Source organism: Chiloscyllium punctatum, chromosome 33 (genome assembly GCF_047496795.1).
Source record: "Chiloscyllium punctatum isolate Juve2018m chromosome 33, sChiPun1.3, whole genome shotgun sequence".
NCBI lineage: Eukaryota > Metazoa > Chordata > Chondrichthyes > Orectolobiformes > Hemiscylliidae > Chiloscyllium > Chiloscyllium punctatum.
Genome location: NC_092771.1, coordinates 42,035,597 through 42,060,242, shown reverse-complemented (window position 1 = coordinate 42,060,242; position 24,646 = coordinate 42,035,597). Strand labels below are relative to the sequence as shown.

The 24,646-nt window shown below is 43.8% G+C and overlaps 1 long non-coding RNA gene across 1 annotated transcript in view; it reads right to left on the bottom strand.

Moving 5' to 3' along the window:
• Positions 1 to 3,725: 3,725 nt before the first annotated feature.
• Positions 3,726 to 24,646, bottom strand: part of LOC140458605 (uncharacterized) — a 44,487-nt gene continuing 23,566 nt past the window's right edge. Inside the window, exons 2-3 of the long non-coding RNA XR_011953605.1 lie at positions 12,963 to 13,097; positions 3,726 to 3,809 (exon numbers count right to left, since the gene is read on the bottom strand). This is a non-coding gene — a long non-coding RNA (uncharacterized lncRNA). The remainder of the gene's footprint in view (positions 3,810 to 12,962; positions 13,098 to 24,646) is intronic.

The following is a 24,646-nucleotide window of genomic DNA, read 5'->3' as shown; positions in this document are numbered from 1 at the left end:
TATTATTTCAGTGAATTTAGTTCAATGAATTATTTCCTTATTATTGAGTCTTTGAGTAAGGGGAAGAGCTACTCTTTGTTTTCCTTGTCTAGACCCCTCATGTTGTTAAACACCTCCACCAGGAGCACCTCTCAGCCTTCTTTGCTTAAAAGTAAAATCAAGTAGATCCAGCCTCTCTTCAGTTTGAGTACAGTCTTGTCATGTAACTTCTGAAAGGTATCAGTGTTAAATTTCATTAGCGATTGATCTGTCTACCTGAACAACAGGTTTATACCATCCTGTGCCCTCACACGGTCCTCCACAACATTATTTATCATTCCCTCCAAACTCCATCCCTCCCATTCTCCTCCTCATCGTTTATGAAGTTCACAACTAAGCTCTGAATTTCTCCTGTTCTTCAGATGTTGTTCAAGGGAAGGCATTGAGAATTCCATTCTCTTGTTTTTTCCTATTTTGGTGAATTTACAGCGTGATGCAGTTGAGTTCTTTTTCACGAGGGATCCACCAATTTTATTTTGGACATGGAGCTGAATTCTACTTTTATACTATGCTCCTCTGTATGTTTTATTGATTAGCTTGTACGTAATTAGTATTGGATTAGGTTTAGATGGCTTTCACTGCAACATTTGTGTTCCACGTGGATCTGGAAAATGTTCTTTATATCGTTCCCTGCAACAGCCAGAGCTGAAGCAAGTTTCCGTGTCTACGATAGTGACAGATTCACAATTTTGTTTGAAATAGTTGGAGTGATAAGGATAAAGATTCAGCTAATTTCTGTATATAGACGTACAGAAGGAGATCCAATCATTTCGCCAAGTCCACCTTGAACTGGAAACAAATTAATAAATTATATGCCCACTTTTCTTCTTATTATAAAAACATTTTCAAAAAAATGTTCTTAGAGCAGCATGGATCTTCTAGCTGCTCCTGGGAATGCAGGCAGTTAAATATTTAATATAGTCTTTTTGCAGTTGATGTTATAGTTTATTAATTTAATATAATTATTTCCATTTTCCTTTATTAACATTCAAAAACAAACAAAACAGCAAAAAAAAACTCATGATTTTCTTTCAAACGAACTTTTTTTAAAAAAAGAGTTGTTTAAGGGTGGTTTACAAAGAAAACGAAAAGTCTATTTTTATTTAAAATGTTTCTTTTATTATACTGCAGAAGGTTTTTTGTTTTGTAAAATTAATTAATTAAAATAAGGAGGTGTACCTTCATTCCGGAGAATCGTACACATTTTCAGCTCTGGAGAAGACTATTTTCTTCTCGGACTTTATTGAAGAGGAATATTTTTATTAATTTAATTAGTTAAATGGTTTATTTTGTTTAATTTTTCTATGTTTGATACGTGTATGCATATATTTTTCAATTTTAACATTGTCTGTAGGTAATGAAAGGTAACAGAAGGTGCCGTAAAAAGGTTCTGCTTTTAGGCATAATATTATTAAGGTCTCATAAGGCACAGAGAGGACGGCTGGAAGATTTGGAAAAAAAAATACTATCCAGCATATCAGTCATATAGGTGTGTGGCTCTCAGGAAAGATAAGAAAGTAGTTCAAAATTCTCCGATGACTATTCCTCTACCAAAATGCTTTTCAGCTTTTAGAACAGCTGAAGGGGATTGTTTCTCTGAGGAAAATGGAAGAGTAATCAATTATTGGACACTTGGAATGATTCTTATGTTCAGCAGCTTTTGAGGAGATTTAGTAGAATTATTGCTTCAGTGAACTTTTCTATCAGGGGCACTAACACAAGATTCTGTGGCATTGACCGCTAATTCAGGATGATTAGATTACTTACAGTGTGGAAACAGGCCCACATCGCCAACAAGTCCACATCGCCCCGCCGAAGCGTAACCCACCCATACCCCAACATCTACATCTACCCCTTACCTAACACTATGGGCAATTTAGCATGGCCAATTCACCTGACCTGCACATCTTTGTGACTGTGGGAGGAAACCGGAGCACCCGGAGGAAACCCACACAGACACGGGGAGAACGTGCAAACTCCACACAGTCAGTCGCCTGAGGTGGGAATTGAACCCGGGTCACCGGCGCTGTGAGGCAGCAGTGCTAACCACTGTGCCACTGTGCCACCGTGCCGCCCACATGCTTTGTTTATTTTGCAGTGCTAAGATTAAGAACGTCTCGAAACATTTCAAGCACGTTGTTCAAGTTGAGATTGAGGAGAGAAACATTACTGTAGATATTGGCAGGAATGATATGTTTTAGGGAAAAATTAAAGCAGTAAAGAGTGAACTTAAGAGGTGAGGTTGAGTATTAAGGCACAACTGTAAAGGTCTAAGAGGATTATGAAAAGGGAGAGATGCACAGGAGAAGGAAGCAACAAGTTGCCAGATGGGGTGTAACTTGGGAAAAATGGGAAGTTGCTCATTTTGGAGGGGATAATAAAAGAACAAAGTACTATTTAAATGGTGGAAACTGTAGAAAGCTGCACACCAAAGGGACCGGGGGTAATTGCTCAGGAAACACAGAAAGATACCACACAGTTACCACAGGGAATCAGGAAGGGGAATCGAATGTTTTGTTTCAAATGTTTACAGTATTAGAGTTTGGAGTATATACCTGAGAGTAACGTGTGGAAGTGCTGGTGAGACCACCATATCTGCAGGAATGAGAGCAGTTTTGGTCCCTTTAGATAAGGAAATGTGTCACTTTATTGGAGGCATTTCAGGGAAGATTCAATGAGATGATCCCTGGTTTGGAGGGATTATCTTTTAAATAAAGGCTGAAAAGGTTGGGACTCTACTCACTGGATTTTGGAGAAAGAGAGGTGATCTCATTGAGACAGATGGGATTCTTTAGAGGTTTGACAGGATAAATACTGAGAGGATGTGTCTGAGGGTAAATACTGAGAGGGGAGTCTGAAACCAGATTATGAGTCACGGAATCAAGGGTTCTGTTTTGGATTCAAGTTTAAGGCGACACAGACGCGGGTAAGGGGTTTCAGTAGCAATGGAGCTGGGGTAAAGTGGAGAAAAGCAACGGTTAAGAGATTGGAATTCCTGGTGTTTGTGATTGTGTGGATGTCTGATCAGAAGGTCACCTTGGGGTCAGATATAACAGCAATATTGTGAAGAGTGTCGTTCTGCTTCAGAGAGTTCCCAGTGAGAGGGAGTGGCTCAGCAGAAAGGTAAAGTTAAGGCAATGGGTTTAACCATGACAATGTTTCATTGGAGGAAACTGCAGCTAATCGAGTAGTAGGAGTGTGGTAAGCAGTTTGATAACTGAGTAACAGTGGAGTAATGGAGAGGGGTGATGGGGAGGGAGAGCTGTGCATCGTCAGTGTACATGTCAAACCTAACACAGTGTTTTTGGATGATATCACCTCCTGGCACTATGTACGTGAGGTACAGGAGAGACCAAGGATAGATCGTTGAGGAAAGGGAGTTGGAAAATGAGTTTAGCGAGATTAGGGTCAAGGGTCAAGGTGAGCTCTGATAAGCCTTGACAAGAGACTGGAGAAAGATGTAGGTTTAGGACAAAAACCAGGAACACCATGTTAGGCAGTTTGGCTCAGTGGGCTCGTGGGAGAGAGAGAAGCAGCGGATCGGATTCTCTCAGTCTGAGAGACAGAGAAACTCCATGTGTTCCTCTCTTGTTGTTGGAGGGGAGGATAGCGGAGACAGGATGATGGACAGTGTTTTACAAAGAAACAAAATCACGGGTTAGTGATATTTAAAATGAGTGAACAAACCTGATGTATTTAGCTTTTATGCAGAATATTAAAACAAACGACTGAAGACCTGATTCGAATCCCATCTTGGCAGATGGTGGAATCTGAATTCAAGAAAAAGAAACAACGTATTAGGAATCTCCTCATCTCCATGAAACCATTGTCAATGGTAAAAAAAAATCCTGCCAACCTGATAGCGGCCCAGCCAGCTACTCACTGTATTAATCACTGCAAAGTCTCAACACAGGAATGAAACTGGATGGACCAGTTGGCAACTAACACGGCACCAGAAATTACAACCAGAGAATCAGCCCTCTTGATGGTGCAACGAACTCCTCACTAACATATGGTTTTTGGTGCCAAAATGTGGAGAGCTGTCTCACAGACCAGTCAAGGAACAGTCTGACATAGTCATACTCATGGAATCATCCCTTACAAAGATGACCAGAAACCACCATCACCATCCCTAGATATCGAGAGTGTGGTGCTGGAAAAGCACAACAGGTCAGGCAGCATCCGAGGAGCAGGAGAATCGACGTTTCAAGACTAAGCCCTTCATCAGCATGACCTGCTGTGCTTTTCCAGCACCAGACCCTTGACTCTGATCTCCAGCATCTGCAGTCTTCACTTTCTCCTGAAATCTCTGATATGTCCTGTCCCACCGGCAGGACAGACCAGGCAGAGGTGGTGGCACATTGGTCTACAGACAAGGAGGATTTGCCCAGGGAGTACACAGCATTGGCTCCGGAGACCAGTAGGTCTCATGGCTCCTGCTGATTACCACATACCGTCCTCCCTTGGCTGATGGATCAGTTCTCCTTCATTTTGAACAACACTTGGAGGAAGCACTGAGGAAGGAAAATGGTGTCAAACGTACTCTGGGTACAGGATTTCAATGTCCAATATCGAGACCTGGTGTGCAACAGAATTACTGACTGAGCTGGCCAGGTCCTAAAGGATATTGCTGCTCAACTGAATCTGCAGCGGGTGGTGAGGGAAGCAACAAGAGTGTAAAACATACTTAAGCCACCAGGTCGCTATGAAGATGCAGTAAAACCTCGCAGGTCTTGAAATCAATCCCCTTGCTAAGGAAAGCCAACACAACACATGACTTTTTAGTAACCCTATCAATGTGCGTGGCAACTTTGAGGGATCTATGGACATGAACCCCATGATCTCTCTATTCCTCCACAATGCCAAGTATTTTGCCTTTAACACTGTATTCTATATTCTGGTTCGACCTTCCAGAATGAATCACTTCACACTTTTCCAGATTGAACTCCATCTGCCACTTCCAGCCCAGCTCTGCGTCCTGTCAATGTCCCATTGCAACCTACAACAGCACTCCCACAATACCCACCACTCCATCAACCTTCATGTTATTGGCAAACTTACTAACCCACTCTCCAAAATCCACATCCAATTCATTTATAAAAATCACAGAGAGCAGAGTCCCAGAGCCGATTGTTACAGAACCCCACTGGTCACTGAGCTCCAGGCTCAATACTGTCCATCTGCTGCCACCCTCTGTCTTCTCTGGTCCATCCAATCCTGTATCCAGACAGACAGATTTCCCTGTATCCCAATCATCCTTCTTTTCTGAGTGAGCCATCAACATATTCTGTCATATCCTCAAAGAATTCAATAAGGTTTGTGAGGTATGACCTGACCCCTCACAAACCCATACTGACTGTGGCCAATTTAACTATGGCTTTCCAAGTAGTCATAAATCCTGTCTTTAGAGTTCTCGCCAATAATCTCACACCACAGACATTCGACCAAATCTGTAATTCCCAGAATTCGACCTCCGTAACATGGCTCGGACTTTACAAATCTTCCCTCCTCTGCCATGTTCCCAGAAGGGCACTGGAGGGTGGTGGGAGTTACAGAGATAGGGAGGAATATCAGGGCAGGAGGATTTTGCAGGCATTAGGAGGTTTGCAGTGCCAAAAGGAGGCTTCACTAATTGTGAGGTTTCATGGTGATGGAGGCATTTGAGGAGGGAGGGAGGGAGGGAGGGAGGATTGTAGGGAAATGAGAGGTTTCACAGTTTAGATGCTTTGTTAGGGCTGCAAGAGGTTACTGAGTCAGGGAGGTTTAAGCACTGGTGGTTGTTACATAAACATGGTTTTAGTTTCAATGGCAGGAAGAGGATTCAGGAAGCTGGAGAGTATGGGGGCTGAACGAGGTTACACAAATGGGAAGAGTTGTCAGAGGTGGAGGTGTTTACAGAGATATCAATGGTCTGATCTGGAACAGAAGACCCAGACTGGGAGGGATGTGGGGACTGGAGGTCGTTTCACAGGGAGGGAGGACCACAGACCCACAGGAGGTTACAGAAATGTGGAGAGCTGTAGGGCTGACGGGTTCATGAAGTTGGGAATGTTGGGAGAGATAGAGAAGTTTACAGGGATAAGGATGATTGTAGGACAGGGTGGATCACAGACAGGGACTGTTTTAGGGAGCTGAGCAGATTACAGAGATAAAGATGTTTGTATCGACTGGAAGAACAAACAGAGATATGGAGGGTCATCGTGATTGAAGATGTTTATAGATACAGGAAGGCTTAGGTTCTGGGGGTTATTTAGACATGGAGGCTGTGGAATCTGGATTCTTTTTGGAGATATTGGGTAGCAAGTTTGGTTGGAGACAGTTTCACAGATAAGGGAGCATAGCACAAACAAAAGGAAGTTCCTGCAGTAGGGAGGGTTCGAGTGGAGAGTGATGTTTACACAGTTGGGGGTAAGAGCTGGAGAAGGTTATGGAGATGAGTAAATGTTTGGAGATACAGGAGGAGCTTACACTGACAGGGTGGGTAATAGTGATGGGAGGAATTTACATTGTTAATGAGTCTTGTAGGAACAGGATCGGGAGAGGCACAGGCATTGGACTGGGATCTACAGACCGGGAGTGTTGCAGGGACCTGAGAGGATAACACAGATAGGGATGGTGGTAGGGTCTCCACAGACTGATGGCATTTTAGGGACTGGAGGAGGTTTGGACAATAGGGAGGACTGTAAGAGCTGCAGGAGCTTATGAACAGTTGAAGAGTTGGAGCAGTTCACACAGGAAGGGTTCTCCGACAGGAGTAGGTCACAGATAGTGAGGGATGTGTGGCCTGAGAAAGTTAAAGAGAGGGGAGTTTTCAGGACTGGAAGATATTACACTGACAGGGACAGTTGAAGAGACTGTAGCAAAAATGCATGGAGAAGGTTACACAGATAGGGAGGTGAGGAGGGACTGAAGGTGAATACACAGACATGGTGGGTTGTATTGTTAGACTGAGCTTAGAAGGATAGGGACTGGTGTAGGGATTTACACAGATCGGGAAGTTTGTCTTTTTGGAGAAGGTTACAATGATACAGACAGTGTTAAAGAGTGTTGAATGGACTACAGAGGAGCTCAGACAGAATGTATTATGGAGAGTGGAGGAGATTACAGACACAGAGATGGCTGTCAGTTTGAAAAGAGCTTCTACAGATCCTCAGTGCTGTAAGGCTGGAGGGAGGTTACAATAATAAGAGTTACCTACACTTAATGACTTTTTTTGATATAGATAAAGTCTCAGAACGGGATTGTCAAAAGGAAGTATAGACAGTCCAGATGAGTTTACAGAGATATAAATGTTTTTGGTGGTTTCAGGATGGAACAGTGATTGGGAGTGATTTACCAAATGGCAATAGTTATAAGGATTGTTCTAAAAGCAGGAGGAGGTGACAGCAATATCGATCATGGGAAGGACTGGAGAAGCTGAAATCACCAAGGAGTGTTTTAGAAACTGTTGGAGATGACACATATAAGGAGAGTATTGGGGATGAGGCAAGGTTCAAGAGACAGGGATGGTTGACAGGACTGGGCAGTAACGTGAATAGAATCTCCACAGTGTGGAAACCGGATTTTTGTCCCAACAAGTCCACACCAACCCCTCTAAAGAGCATGCTAACCAGACCCATCCCTCTTCCTATCCAATAAACCCTGCATTCCTCTCGGTGAACTCACGTAAACCCACACTTGCCTGAATACTACAGTCAAGTTATGATGGCCAATCACGTATCGTGCAAATGTTGGACTATGGCAGGAAACCAGAGTACCCGGAAGAAACCCACACATTCTGGGCGAGAACATGCAAAGTCCATACAGACAGTTGGCCAAGGCTGGAATTGAAGCCAGATTCCAAGCAGAGTGAGACTGATTATACAGAGCACTGCAGAGATTGGACTAGGTCACAAAGTTCACAAGGGTTTATTGGAACAGGAGGAAAATATAGTCAGGAACAGGAGAAGCTTACATGGATGGTGTCCATGAGAGGGACTGGAGGAGGTTAACGCAATAGGGAGGGTTGAGCATTCTCTCGACAATTAGAGATAGAGACAGTTAGGGAGATTGGATGAAGTTAGTCATACTCAGAGTTGTACACACTGAGTAATGTCGGATGGAGTTTACTTCTGATCACTGTGAGGTAATGCAATGTGGGAAGTCTCATAAGCAAAGGATATACATCATGAAGGGTCGGTCCTCCTGGAGAACTGAGTAACACCGGGACCTTGGTGGGCAAGTCCCTGGATGTCTGAAGGTGTCAGCACAGGTTGACAGGGTGGGGAAGGCACCTGAACTGGGAGCAGGAGGGGATCCCACCTCCTGATAGGGTGAATTGTTAGAGCTGCTTGAGAGGATATAATCTAATCTGGCAGGGTGTTGCGCCTTAAACAGTCATAAGGCCAGAAAGAAGACTGAGGTTGGTGCACAAGTTAAAGACAGCAATTTCAGCAGACAAGGCAGGCAAGAAGATAGCAGGAAATGGGGGAGGGGGAAGTGATGATTAAACTGCATTTAGTTCAATGCAAGGGGCCTGACAGCTAAGGAAGATGAACTCAGGGCATGGACTGGAACATGGGACTGGGAGATTACAGTTATCACAGAAACAAAGCTGAGGGAGGGACAGGACTGGCAGTTCATTGTTTCAAGGTGGAGATGCTACAGGAAGCATCGAAGGGGAGGCAAGAGAGGACGCGTGGTGGTGGGTTTTCATTGCATGAATCATTACATCAGTACCTAGAGAGGATATTCCTGTGGGATCACTCAGTGACACTATTTTAGTGGAACTGAGAAATAAGAATGGGTCATCACTCTGACACGATTGTCTTACTGACCCCGAATAATCAGTGGCAGACTGAGGAACAAACATATCAGGAGATCTCAAATATCAATCATAATAATAGGACTGTTATGGTTGGGGTTTTTAAACTTTCCAAACCGAGACTTGGACTGCCAGTGTGTAAGGGAGGAATTTGGTAATTGTGTTCCAGAAAACTCCCAATCAATATGTAAATGGCCTGAAAAGAGAAAAGGGCAAAACCTGACCTCCCCTTGGGAAACAAGGTAGGGAAAGGGACTGAGGTGTGAGTGGGAAAGCATTTTGCCAAAGTGACTCAAGTCTATTAGTTTGAAAATAGCGATGGAAAAGGACAGGGCTGGTCCACAGGTTCAAGTTATAAAATGGGGCCAGAATAATCTTGATAATATTAGCCAGGAACTCTCAAAAGGTGATTGGGGAGTCTATTTGCAGGGAAAGGCAAGTCTGGCAAGTGAGAATATTTTAAAAGTGAGACAAACTGATCGATCAGCGCCAGCATGTTTCTGTTTGTGTGCAGGTCAATGCTGACAGCATTCGGAAACACTGGCTGTCTATTGAGTTTCTGGTCAAGGAAAAAGGGGACACATGTCAGGTATAGCCAGCTGGATCAAGGGAATCCCTGAGGATATACAGGGGCTGTAGGAATACACTTTGGGTAGAAATCAGGAATGTAGAAAGGGTACATGAAATAGGCTCAGCAGAGAATGATAAGGAGAATCCAAAAGTGATTGTATAAATATATTAAGAGTAAAAGAGTAACTCGAGACAAAATAGTGTCCCTTAAAGGTCAATGAGACGATTGGTGTGTGGAACTGCAGGATATGGCTAAGACCTTAAACACATTTTTTACTCCAGAACTTATTGTGGACAAAGACTGGGGAACTTAGGGAACAAGAGTAATATGTTAGACCACATTTGGAGTTCTCTGCAATTTCAATATCCCTGCTATAGGAAGGATGTTGTGAAAGTTGAAAGTGTTCAGAAAAGATTTACAAGATGTTGCCAGGGTTGTTGCTGAATAAGCTGGGGTTATTTTCCCTGGAGCATCGGAGACTGAGGGGTGACCTGACAGAGGTTTATATAAACATGAGGGGTATGGGGTAAACATTCAAGGTCTTTTCCCAGGATTTGGAGAGTCCAAACCTAGAGAGCATAGGTTTAAGGTTGAAGTGGAAAAGTTTAAATGGCACTGAAGGGACAGCTTTTCTATGCACATTGTGATGTATGTATGGAATGAGCTGAGAGAGAAAGTAGCAGATACTGATCCTATGACAACATTTAAAAGGCATCTAGATGGGGATATGAATAATAAGGGTTTAGATGTACATGGGCCAAATGCTGGTAAATGGGATGGATTTATTCAGATCTTCTGGTCAGCATAGACGAGTTGGACCAAAGGGTCTGTTTCCATGCTGCCCATCTCTATGACTTAAAAAGAGGCATGTTATAGGAGAGGTGGTGCTGGAGTTTTACAACACAAAGGAATGGAAAGACCCAGGACCTGATTAAGTGTATCACAGGACATTGTGCGATGCTAGGGAAGAAATTGTGGAGCCACGAGCAAAGATATTTATACCATTGACAACCATGTGTGATGTGCTGGAAAGGCTGGAGGGTGGCATAGTGGGCAGTGAAGTAGGTTTTTTGAGATTACAAAGGGATCTTGATGAAATAGGTGAAGGGGCTGAAAAACTGTAGATGGTATTCAATCTGAATAAATGCAAGGTAGTGCACTTGGTAAAACAAACAAGGGTAGAGCTTATACAATTAATGTTCGGGCCGCGGTTAGTGTTTTAGAGCAGAGGGACCTCCGGGTTCCGGTACATAATTCTTGAAGTTTGCATCACAGGATGGATAAGACAGTGCTTGGCATGCCTGACTATTGCTCAGTCCATTGAGTGTAAGATTTGGGACGTCATGTTGAGATTGTGCAGACATTTATGAAGAGAAAGTGAGGACTGCAAATGCTGGAGATCAGAACTTAAAATGTGTTGCTGGAAAAACGCAGCAGGTCAGGCAGCATCCAAGGAACAGGAGAATCGACGTTTCGGGTATAATTCCTGAAGAAGGGCTTTTGCCCGAAACGTCGATTCTCCTGTTCCTTGGATGCTGCCTGTCCTGCTGCGCTTTTCCAGACATTTGTGAGGCCTCTTCTGCACTCCTCTGTCGAGTTCTGGTCGCCTAGTTATAGGGAGGATATTATTAAGCTGCAGGGTGTTCAGCAGAGATTTACCCGGACATTGTTGGACAGGAAGGCTTGAGTTCTGAAAAATGGCTGGATAGGCTGAGTCTTTTTTCACTGGAGCCTGGAGTTTGAGATGTGATGTTATAAAAGTTTATTTTTAAAAATGAAATATAGATCGATTTAATGGTAGTTGCCTTTTCCATAGGATGGGGGAGTCTCAAGAGGAGGGATCACATTTTTAATGTTAGAAGAGAGAGATGTTAAAAAAAAGACATGGGGGCAAATTGTTACACAGAGGGTGTTTTGATTGTGGAATGAACTTCCTGAGGAAGGGTGGACGTGGTTACAATTACAACGTTTAAAAGACAGAGATAATAAATGAATATTTTGCATCAGTTTTTACTGGGGAAAAGGATATCGAAGATATAGAATGTAGGGAAATAGATGGTGACACCTTGCAAAACGTCCATATTACAAAGGAGCAAGTGCTGGATGTCTTGAAATGCATAAAGGTGGATAAATTCCCAGGATCTGATCCCAGGATCTGATCAGGTGTACCCTCGAAGCTAGAGAAGTGATTACTGGGCCTTTTGTTGAGATATTTGTGTCATCGATAGTCACAGGTGAGGTGCCGGAAGACTGGAGGTCGGCTAACGTGGTGTCACTGTTTAAGAAGGGTGGTAAGGACAAGCCAGGGAATTATAAAACAGTGAGCCTGACGTCAGTGGTGGGCAAGTTGTTGGAGGGAATCCTGAGGGACAGGATGTACATGTATTTGGAGAAGCAAGGACTGATTAGAGATAGAGATTTGTGCGTGGGAGATCATGTCTCACAAACTTGATTGAGTTTTTTGAAGTATCAAAGAAGATTGAAGAGGGCTGAGCAGTAGATGTGATCTATATGGACTTCAGAAAGGCATTCGACAAGGTTCCCCATGGGAGACCGATTAGCGAGATTCGATCTCACGGAATAAAGGGAGAACTAGCTATTTGGATACAGAACTGGCTCAAAGGTAGAAGATAGAGGGTTGTGGTGGAGGTTTGCTTATCAGACTGGAGGTCTGTGATCAGTGGAGAGCCACAAGGATTGGGCCTCAGAATGGTGAATACCCAAGAGTAAGGGAGTCCAAATCTCGACAGTACAAATGGGACGTGGGAGAGCAAAGATTTAAAGAGGGAGCTGAGGGGCAACATTATCCACAGAGGATGGTGCACAGACTGCCAGGGGAACATGGGAGAAAGAAGAACAATGACAACATGGAAAAGACATTTGCGCAAGTACATGGAGGGGAGAAGGTTTGAAGAGCTAAGGGCCGAATACAGGCAAATGAGACTCATTCATTCTCGGAAACATGGAGAGCATTGATGAGTTGTAACACAGGTTCTGTGTCCATGCTGTAACACTCTGTATCCAGTTAAAGAGGATTACAGTACCAAAATAAAGCATGTTGTAGACACTGAAGCAATTTATAGCGATAAGAATGGTAGTCTGGAATGCAGTACATTTCAAATATGTGGAGGACTATCGGGAAGGAAGGTAGTTACAGGGACAGGAACTATTATAGGAGTTAAAAATTACTGAAGACACTGGTGCACAAGCCATGCCATAGGCACAGCGTTGCAGAGTAGTGAGTATTAGCACAGTTATGGAGGGAGAACACAGAACAGAAAGATCCCAGGCAGCATTCCCAACCTCTGGTCGGAGACCTGCTTGCCCCTCTGTTGTCCTGATGCTCACGAAGACAGCACAGGCCTGGACTGATAACTATGAATTCCCCATGCTGTCTCAGTGCAACGTAAATTAAAGTAGAACTGGTGATTGAGTCTGGGGTGTATCTTACTGTGCTCCCCCTCCAGCACTGTATCTATGTCATGTCCTGTTAGCGATGTTTGGAGCCCTCTCATTGCTCCCTGCTCTGTGCACTGTGAGTGATCTTACCTCACTGCAGGATTTATTGAAGCCTCCACGTCTCCCTGCCCTTTGTCTCTCTGGCTGACCAACCATCTTCAATGAGGTGATGGATGAGACACACAGCAATTGGGAAGTCTATTGAGTCAGGAACTTCCTAAATACCTAAAGGAGACACAGAAATAGACAGAATAGAAAATTAGACTGATGCAGTGAGGGTTGCATATGGAGAATGGAAATGAGCCCCACAGATATCTGGAAAATCCCACTCCATCCCTGGTTTGTGCTGTTGCATTTCTTTGCAGTGGAGAATTCTGTTGGCTCAGGATCTGGAGTAACTGGAAGAGCGGGAGGCGCTGACAGAGGCAGCAATTAGACCCACACAGTGAGGGATACCACATGGAGAGAGACTGAGTGATATCACCAGAGTGCTGCAAGACTTCAGAATCACAAAGTCATGTTGGAAGAATGGGTTTAGCTTCATGAGGCTCTGGTATCAGTGCTCAGGGATGTGCCACCAGTGAGCAGGCGAAGTGATGGCCGAGTGGCATTATTGCGAGAGCATGTGTCCAAAGCCTCAGCTAATGTTCAGGGGGAGAGGGTTTGAATCCCACATCAGAAATGGTGGAGTTTAAAATTAATAATTTTAAAAATAGTAATTAACAATCCATCAATAAATATGAAACCATTGCTGATGTACACAAAAAAACCAAATACTTGTCCTTTAGATAAGGATATCTGCTCATCCTCACGTGGTCTGCACGACATACCCACAGCAAAGTGTTTGCCTCTCAATTACCCTCTGAAATGGCCAAGCAAGTTACTTAGCTCGAAGGCAGCTAGGGCTGGGCAACGAAGGCACCCACATCCCATACCCGATTTAAAAAATAATCCATGAGGAAGGTCCCACTGGAACCGTGCTGGGAGCAGTGTCCTGGCCAATCATGTCGGTAGGTTTATGGGACAGGGCTTTAAACTGACACAGAAAATGCTGGGACAGGGTTCAGATGAAATGAGCTTTCCAAATGCAAAGAGAAAAGGTGAAGTATGGGAGCAGCATGGGAATGTGACTGAAGACAAGCAGAAAGGGACAGGATGGGACAGAGTTTAACTACATCAGGGAATATGTCTGTGACAGGAAATTGTGGCAAAGAGTAAATTATGTTTTTATTGGAATGGATAATGTCTCTTCAATAAGGTAGATTAATTTGTGACAAAGAGATAAAAGAGATTTAGACACCAGAGAGACATGCTTACAGGGCGAACAAAAGGTGGGCATAAATATTCAATGGTTCACCACCTTGTGCAAACTCAGGCAAAATGGGCATCACTATCAGTAATGGATAACAAAGGCATTACAGAGATAGCATTTGACCTCAGATCATGAGGTAGAGTCAGTCTGAATGTAAATTCTGGCTACTACTTGCCAAGGTCACAAGCATTCCATTGCTCATCACTGCATTAAACAGGAAATCTTTGGAATGTTTTAACAAACACATTGTTATAATTTTGGGAAACTTCAATGTTCACATAATCTGGGACAGTCACACTGACAACAGTGATATTGGAAGAGGAGTTCAGAATTTTTTTTTCAGTGTTTTTTTTTTGAATAAAAAATTGTGCAACTGGCTAGGGACATAACTATCTCAGAGCGACCGTTGTGTGATCAAACTTAGTGAATGAGTAATGTCCCCTGGAGAGATCCTCAGAGAAATTGTGATAAAGTGCAGTTTAAAGAAATATAAAGTTTTAAAGTGAACCACAGAAAGGATAAGCTACAACTAGAAACAAAAACAGCCAATTACATGGGTTTGAGATGAGAACTGACCAAGGTAAAGAGGCGAAACAGACTGAAATATGTGCCTGTAAATGAACAGTTTGAAGGAACAGTGTAAATCACTCAACAAAAGAACATTCCATTGAAACAGACAAAATCTCAGCAAGAAATTCCCACCGGCCCCTCATTCAGGACAAAATGGATCATATTATATTATGAGGCTTAGAAGATCACCAAAAAGTACTTAAAATCCTGAAGTGAGAGAATCTTCTAGGAGTAAGTGTTAAAGGGATTGCAAAGGGTCTGCTCGCAGGAGTTGGGCAGTTGGAAGAGGAATCAGTGTAAGGGGTTTAATGTCACAAAAGGAACATGGAGAGGTGAAGGTGCTGGAGATAGTGAGAGTGTTACAGAGAGTGGTCAGGGCCTGAACGGTGTTACAAAGCCAGTCTGAATTGCTGCAGATGGAGGTGTTTGCAGAGGTTGGGAGGGACATATGTATTTTTATTTATTCAGTCATGGGATGTGGGTGTCACTGCTAATTACACAGAGGACAGCTCAGAGTCAGCCATGTTGTAGTGGGTCAGGAGTCACGTGTTAGCCAGGCCAAGTTAGAATGTCAGATGTTCTACACAAAAGGAGGTCAGTGAACCAGATGAGTTCTTCCCACTGATCAACAATGCTTTTATAGTGGCCTGACCAATGTCTTGTACAGATACAACATGACGTCCCAACTCCTCCTGTTAGTGCTCTGCCCAGTGAAGGAAACCATCCCAAATGCCTTCTTCACCAGCCTGTCTATGTGTGACACCACTTTTAAAGAACTGTGTACCTGGGTCACTGATTGACAACACGACCCAGGGCTCTAACATTAACTGTACAAGTCCCACCCTGGTTTGTTTCACCAAAATGGCACACTTCACATTTATCTAATTAAACTCCATCTGCTATTCTTCAGCCCACTATCCCAGCAGTACTGTTCATCCTGTTGTATCACAGATACCCTTCATCACTGTCCAGTTTACCACTAATTTCAGTGTCACCCAAAAAACTTACTTAACTTACTTAACAATATTCCCATCCAAACCATTTATCCAAATGACAAACACCAGTGGACCCACTCCATCGCTGGTCACATGCCTCCAGTCAGAAAAACAATATGTCTCCCATCACCCTCAGTCTCCTACCAAGCCCAATTTTCTGTCCAGGTGACTAGCTCCTCCTGAATGCCATATCCTTTTACACTGATCTGAGCTTATTACCCAGTTTACCATATGACATGTAGAACACATAACAGTACAGAACAAGACCCTTCGGCCGTGATGATATGCCAATCTTTTATCCGACTGTAAGTTAAAAAAAAAGTGGCAGATAGAGTTTAATTCAGATAACTGCGAGGTGCTGCATTTTGGGAAAGCAAATCTTAACAGGACTTACACACTTAATGGTAAGGTCCTAGGGAGTGTTGCTGAACCAAGAGACCTTGGGATTCAGGTTCATAGCTCCTTGAAAGTGGAGTCGCAGGTAGATAGGAGAGTGAAGAAGGCGATTGGTATTCTTTCCTTTATCGGCCAGAGTATTGAGTACAGGAGTTGGGAGGTCATGTTGCGACTGTACAGCACATTTGTTAGGCCACTGTTGCAATATTGTGTGTAATTCTGGTCTCCTTACTATTAGAAAAATGTTGGGAAACTTGAAAGCGTTCAGAAAAGATTTACAAGTATGTTGCCAGGGTTGGAGGATTTGAGCTATAGGGAGAGGCTGAACTGGCTGGGGCTTTTTTCATTGGAGTGTCGGAGGCTGAGGGGTGACCTTATATCGGTTTACAAAATTATGAGGGGCATGGATAGGGTAAATAGACAAAGTATTTTCCCTGGGGTTGGGAATTCCATAGGTTTAGGATAAGACGGGAAAGATATAAAAGAGACCTAAGGGACAATTTTTTCAAGCAGAGGGTGGTACGTGTATGGAATGAGCTGCCACAAGAAGTGGTGGAAGCTGGTACAATTGCAACATTTAAGAGGCATTTGGATGTGTACATGAAATGGAGGGGTTTGGAGGGATATGGACCAGGTGCTGGCAGGTGGAATCAGATTGGGTTGGGATATCTGGTCGGCATGGACGGGTTGGACTGAAGTGTCTGTTTCCGTGCTGTACATCTCTACGACTCTAACTTCCATTCCCTTCATTTTATTATCATCCATGTGCCTATCCAGAAGTACATTAAATGTACCTAATGCATCTAATTTTACTGCCACAGCTGGCAGTGCATTCCACATACTCCACTCTATATGTAACGAACCTACCTCTGAGATCTCCCCTTAACCATCCGCTAATCACTGGAAAATTATAACCCCTTGTCATAGCTATTTATGTCAGGGTAAAAAAGAAAATCTCTCTCTATTCACTCTATCTCTGACTTTCATCACCTTGTTCACCTCTGTCAAGTCACCCCTCATTCTTCTTCACTTCAATGAGAAAAGCCTTAGCTCCCTCAACCTTTCTCCATAAGACATACTCTCCAGTACAGGCAGCATCCTGGTAAATCTCCTCTTTACCTTCTCTAAAACCTCCACATCCTTCCTGTAATGAAGGGACCAGAACTGAACACAATATTTCAACTGGGGTCTAACCAGGGCTCTGTAGAGATGCAACATAACCTCACAGTTTTAAAAATCAATCCCCAAACTAATGAAATCCCCAAACTAATGATATTTCTTCTTACCAAGCCAATCAGCTTGGGTGGCAAACTTTGAGGGATCTATGGATCTGTTCCTCCACACTGCCAAGGATCCTACCATTAACCAGGAATTCTGCATTCAAATTCAATCTTCTAAAATGAATGACCTCACACCTTTCCAGATTGAACTCCATCTTCTCAGCGTCTTGTCAATGTTCCGTTGCAACCTACAACAGCCCCCCAAACTATCAACCACTCCACCAACCTTTGTGTCATTGGGAAACTTACTAACCCACTCTTCCACTCACACATCCAACTTATTCATAAAATCACAAAGAGCAGAGGTCCTGTAACCACTCCCTGCAGAAAACCACTGGTCACTGAGCTCCAGGACGAATGGTTTCTATCATCGCCCTCTGTCTTCTGTGGGCCAGTAATCCCGTATCCAGAAAGACAGGTTTCCCTGTATCCCATGTCTCCATACTTTCTGAATGACCCATAAAGGTGTTTCGTCACATTCTCAAAAGATTCAATAAGACTTGTAAGGCATGACCTGCCCCTGACAAAACCAGCCTGACTATCTCTGATCAAACTATGGTTTCCCAATGAATAATAAATCCTGTCTCTCAGAGTCCTCTCCAATAATCTGCACACCACAGACATAAGACTGACAAATGTGCAATTCCCAGGATTATCCCTATTCCCTTTCCTGAACAAGGGAATAATATTTTCCTGCCTCCAATCATCTGGTCCGACTCCAGTGGACAGCGAGGGTGCAAAGGTCATCACCGCAAAGGTGCGCAGCAATCCACTCCCTTGCTTGGTGTAGTAACTTTGGACGCATACAGTCTGGCTCAGTGACTTATGTTTTACAAAATTTTCAGCACATCCTCCTTCTTAACATCCACCTGTTCACGTACATCAGCCTGTTTCACGCTGTCCTAACAAACGACAAGGTCCCTCTCAGCAGTGAATACTGAGGCATAGTATTCATTAAGGACCTCGCCTACCTCCTGTGACTCCAGGCACAAGTTCATTCCACTATCCCTGACCGGCCCGATCCTCAATCTGGCCATGCTCTTGTTCCTCACATATGTCGAGAATACCTTACGGTTTTGCTTAATCCTTCCCAATAATGCTTTTTCACGTCCCCTTCTAGTTGCCTGAAGTCCATTCCACGTTTCCTTCCTGGTACCTTCAGAGAATCCCTACTGTGTCGAAATGGACCATTTGGCCCAACACCTCCATAACAACCTTCCAAACAGAATCCAACCCAGCCCCACTCCCCACTCTATTACTCTCCATTTGCCTTCACTAATGCACCACACCTACATATCCGTGAACACTATGGGTAATTTAGCATGGCTGAGTGACATAAGCTGCACATCTTTGGGCTGTGGGGGGAAACCAGAGCACCTGGAGGAAAACCACGCAGACATGGGAAGAATGTGCAAACACCCCACAGACAGTCGCCTGAGGCTGGAATCGAAATGGAGTCCGTGGCGCTATGAGGTCGCAGTGCTAACTACTGAGACACCGTGCCACCCAATGTAACTCTCTGGAGCCCTGTCTGATCCTTGCTTCCTCAACCTTAAGTAAACTTCCTCCTTCCTCTTGACTAGATGCTAAAGTCCATGTGGGCAACGTTGGCTTCTCTGCCTTCATCTATCTTTGGCCACCTCCTCGAAGAGTCAATCTAGTTTGTGAAACATGGTTTCCCACTCACAAAGCCATGCTGACCATCTCGAATCAGCCCTTGCCTTTGTAAATGTAAGGATCTCTTTTCTCTCAGAATCTCCTCCAACAACTTCCCCATCACTGGGCTCACTGCAGTGTAATTTCTTGGCTTTTCCCTGAAGTCCTTAAGCGATGGAACAGCATTAGCCGCCCTCCAGTCTTTCGACACCTCACTGTCCCTGTTGATAATATAAATATCTCTGTTAGAGACACTGCAATCTCTTCCCTAGCTTCCCACAATATTCTAGGATCAACCTAATGAGCTACTGAGGATTGATCTAGCTTTATTTGTTTCAAGATTTCAGCACTTTCTCTTCTCTGGTGACATCACTATTTATTTCGCCAAGTTCCCGAGCTGCCATGTCTTTTGCCACAGTAAATACTGACAAGACTATTTTGTCTAATATCTCACCCATCTCCTCTGGTTCCACACATGGGTGACCTTATTGATCTTTAAGGGGCCCTATTCTCTACCAAGTTACACTTTAGCCCTTATTGAAACTTGCGTAAAGGCTTCTGATAATTGAAATACACCATATCGCCCGTACCACCACAACCTCCAACACCATTACAATTCTGCCACTTATATTCACCCCAACAAATTAAATTTAACAGGCTCAAAAACAAATTCTCTTTTAATCATTTGGCTTTCTAAGTGGCCAGTTATTGCATATTGATATACCCTTTCTAACAATTTCCGTATGCTCCCGGCTTACTGTCAGGCTAACACTATTTGGTTTCATACTGACAGCAGAAAGGGTTGAGGGAGTTCTTGTTTATCAATCTGAAAAAGGTAGCTCACAGGGTCAGCAGGTAATAGAGAAGGCAAATCAAATGCTGACATTTATTATAGAGGAAATGGAGTCTAAAAATAGGCAGGTCTAGCTAAAACTATGCAAGGTACAAGTCAGACAACACCTCGCATATTGTGAACAGTGTGTGTGCCCAAAGGAAAGGCAGTGGAGGCAGGTCAGAGAAGGTTTTCTCGGCTGATCCTGGGAATACAGGGATTTTCTAATGAGAAGAGATAGAGGACGTGGAGGTTGAATCCATTGAAGTTTAGATAATGAGAGAGAAATGGAATGAAACATCCAAGATTCTGAGGGGGTCTGATCGGGCAGATGCTGGGAAGTTAGAAAATAGAACAGTACAGCATAGCAACAGGTCCTTCGGCCCACCACGTCTGTGCTGTCCAAGATACTATTCTAACTCATGCCATCTGCCTGCACATGGTCCATATCCCTCTATTCTCTGCCTGTTCATGTTTCTGTCTAAATCCCACTTCAAAACTTAACTCAATTCTGCTTCTACCACCTCCCTCGGTAACATCCACTCTCTATGTGAAAAAAACACTTGCCTCAGACATCTCATTTAAACTTCCTCTTTCTCACCTTAAACCTATGCGCTCGAGTGTTTGAAACTTACACATTGGAAAAGAGATTCTGACTATCTACATTATCTATCCCTGTTCCAAATGTTATATCCCTGTTCCTGGTCACCTCTGATACTCTCACAAAACAATCCAACTTTGTTTAATTTCCTCTTACACCTAACACACCCTTAAAAACTCTAACACAGGCAACGTGCTGATAAACCCCTTTTGCACCGTCTCCAAAGCCTCCCCATCCTTTCTATTGTGTGGAGGTGAGAACTGCACACAGTTCACCAAATGTGGCCAAACATTTTATACAATTTAAAAACAGATGCAAACCACTGTACCCAACATTGTGACTGATGAAGGCTAGTACTCCATTTGCTTTCTTTCCATTCTGAAACACTTCTGTTGATATTTTCTGGGAGTTACTGACTTGCACCAAGATCCTTCTGTATATCAATATCCCTCAGTATGCTAACGTTCTTCTTGAATTGGACATCATCTCACACTTGTCCAGATTAAACTCAATTTGCCACTTCTGTCTATCTCTCCAACTGTTCTGTAACCTCCTGCAGATGTTAATGAATCAGGGAAACAAGGGTTTTGTGGAAAAAGCAGGAAAGTAGAGTTGAACAGTATCAGATCAGCCATGATCTGATTGAAGGACAGAACATACTCAATGGGCCAAATGGTCACATTCCCCTCCTACATCTCATGGCCTGAGCACAAACTCAATATATCCTGCATAATATAATGGGTCTCTGCTCACAGACCTCCTTTAAAATGAGATTATTGGATATTTATTAGTACACAGCATTTGATCTACAAATACGATATGTCATAGAAAACCATCTCACATCCAATCCAGGATTCCTGATACTCATTGCTGTATCAGTCGGCATGGAGACCACTGTCACAGTTCCTGTACTGCCCTTGCCATAAGTACATTCAGTGCCCTGACTGTAACCATATTGACATTACCATCACTGTTTGGTGCCTACAAAAGAATTCCTGCTAACGGTTGCTGCTGCTTGCTTATTCTCAGCTCCACTTTTGATCTTCAGATCCACATGACTGTCTCATTAATGCATTAACTTCATCCTTCTTTCACAACTTGTTGGCTTTTTGCCTAGTTTGCTTATTGGGACTAGTTTGGGTAGGGATATCTGCTCAGCATGAATGGGTTGGACCGAAGGGTCGGTTTCCATGCTGTACATCTTTCTGACTCTAGGACTCTATCCCAACAACCCTTCAGTGTTCACCTCCCAACGATGGTCATTCTGCAGCTAAATCTCTAGAAAGACAGTTCGATCATATCTGTTCACTGTCATTTCATCTGCCGCATAGCGAATACAGGGATTCATTCCTCAGTAGTGGGGGGTTGAACAATTGCGTAGAGGTTACAGAGATAGAGGGGCTTACAGGGGCTCAAGGATGTTAAAACTAAACAGAGTTACATCTGGTCAAGAATGTCAGTGGGACAAAGGGGTTTGGGGATTGGAGAAATTTTCAGAGATAGAGGGAGCTGGATTAGATTCTGGAGATAGGGATAGGGATGGAGAAAGGAAGAGGCAGGCATTCTGAGAGGCACAGACAGGGAGCTGTTTCATCTCGGAGAGTATTGTGTACACTAACAGAGATATGGAAGGTTGTCGTGACTGAAGACATTTACAGATATAAGAAGGCTTCTAGGCTCTGGAGGCTACAGAGATAGAAAGGCCATGGAGAATGCCAGGTTACTGGGTTGGAGACAGTTACACAGATGGGGAGGGTTGCACAAAGTGAAAGAGATTCCTGTGGTCGGGAGGGGTATGGTGTCTGAGGTGAAGATGAAATTTAATAAGATAAAGATCAAAGAATTGGAGAAGGATAAGGAAATTACAAATTTTTCACAGCTTAGGAGGGGTTGTAGGAGCTGGAGAAGATTACATAGGTAGGGACGGATGGAGAGGTTAAAGACAAATACATTGACATGGAGGGTGGTATTGGTGGGAGGATCTTACAGGGATAGACAGGGCTGTCAGTGTTCACAGGGATGCAGGAATTTAGTATCTACTGGAGAAGGTTAGGGATTAGGGTGTTAGGGATTGGAGAACCTGACAGAGACAAAGACAGAGGTGTGGTGTGGACGAGAGGAGATTCCAAAGAGACGAAGGATTATCGGGACTGGAGGATATTACAGAGATCACGAATACAGAATGGGTCAGGATTGATGCCTACGATTCCCTGTGCTGTCGCAACGAGGAGCAGTACAGCAGAGGTGAAAGCAGGACCCTCAGAAGATGGTGGGAATGAAACCTAGAATGTTGCTGTTCCTTGACCAGCTCTGTATCTATGTCCGGTCTTCCAGGTCTGAATATAGAAGTCTACTTCCTCCACCCTGTGCTGCTAATTGTGAGTGATCTTACCGGCTGCAGGAATTACTGAAGGTTACAGATTTCCCTTTCCATCGCTCTCTGGCTGACTAACCAGCTTCAATGAGATGATAGATGAGACAGGAGTTAGGAACATCCTGATTACTTGCATAAGAAAGAAATAGACAGAATGGGAAATTAGACTGAAGCAATGAGGATAACACATGCAGAGTCCAGCAGAGATCTCGATAATCCCAGTCTCCATCCCTTGTCTGTGCTGCTGCGTCTCTCTGGAATGGACAATTCTGTTGACTCAGGATCTCAGACCATCTGTAAGAGGGAGGAATACTGACAGAGGCAGCAAATAGACCGACACAGCGAGGGATACCACATGGAGAGATACTGAGTGATATCACATTATTAGACATTGCATTAACAGGGAATTGTTTGAATTTGTAACAAAGGCACTGGGATAATTGTGAGGGGATTCAACCTTCCTATCTCATCATCTCTTTGGCGGTGGGTCACGGACGATGCTGACTCTCTTCCATAGATTCTGTTCCACTTGGGGCAGAAGGTAGCCATGGGAAGGGGGTGGGTGGGGCGTTGATATGACAGCGAGCTCCTTGTGCTGTTTACTCGTGGTTTCCCATTTTCCCCACAACAAGTCTCGAGGTGCTCGACACCTTCCCAATGCTCCTCCCCGACTTTGGACGAACTTGGTCCAGGACTTAACGGATTTGATTAAGAGATGAAAAGAAAACGTATCAATTCTGACGAAGCCAACATTTAGAAATGTGGACACATTTGTTAAAGAGATCACTAGGGAGTCTCCGAGCAGGAGGAGTGCAGTAGGAAGAGGAAACATTGTCAGCATTTAATCAGATGATCAGAACAGGGAGAATGGAAGGTGCTGAAGGTGATGAGAGTGTTACAGAGAGGGGCAAAGGCCTGAACAATGTTACAAAGCCAGTACGAATTGCTGCAGCTAGAGCTGTTTGCAGAGGTAGGGATGGACATCTGTATTTTCATTGATTCATTCATGGCCTGAGGATGTCACTGGATGGACCAATATACATTACCCCACTGCTAATTGCCCAGAGGCAGCTCAGAGTCAGCTATATTGCTGTGGGACTGGAGTCACGTGTGAGCCAGACCAGGCAAGAATGCCAGATACCCCTCTCTAATGGACATACGTGAACAAGTTGATTTTTATCAGATAATCAACAATGCTTATACGGTGGCCTCATTGATATCCTGTACAGATACACCATGACATCCCAACTCCTACTCCCAATACTCTGCCAAATGAAGGGTAACCATCTCAAACGCCTGCTTCACCAACCTGTCTACCTCTGACACTACTTGCAAAAAACTGTGTATCTGAATCCCTGGGTCACTGATTGACAACAGTACCCAGGATCCGAACATTAATTGTACAAGTTCAGCCTGGTCTGCTTTACCACAATACAACACAGTGTATTTCTCCACCTGTTATTCCTAACCTCACTGGTCCAGCAGTACTGTTGATCCCATTGTACTCTTCGATAACCCTCTTCACTGTCCACTTTATCACCAATTTCAGTCTCACTCACAAGCTTGCTAACCATGGCTCCTGTATTATCATCCAAACTGTTTATATGAATGATGCACAACAGTGACCCAGCACCGAACCCAAGGGCACACCGTTGGTCACATTCCTGCAGTTTGAGCAGCAACCCTCTATGAACATGCTCTCTCTCCTACCGTCAATCTGTTTTGTATCTAGTTAGTGAGCGCTCCCTGCTTATGTGT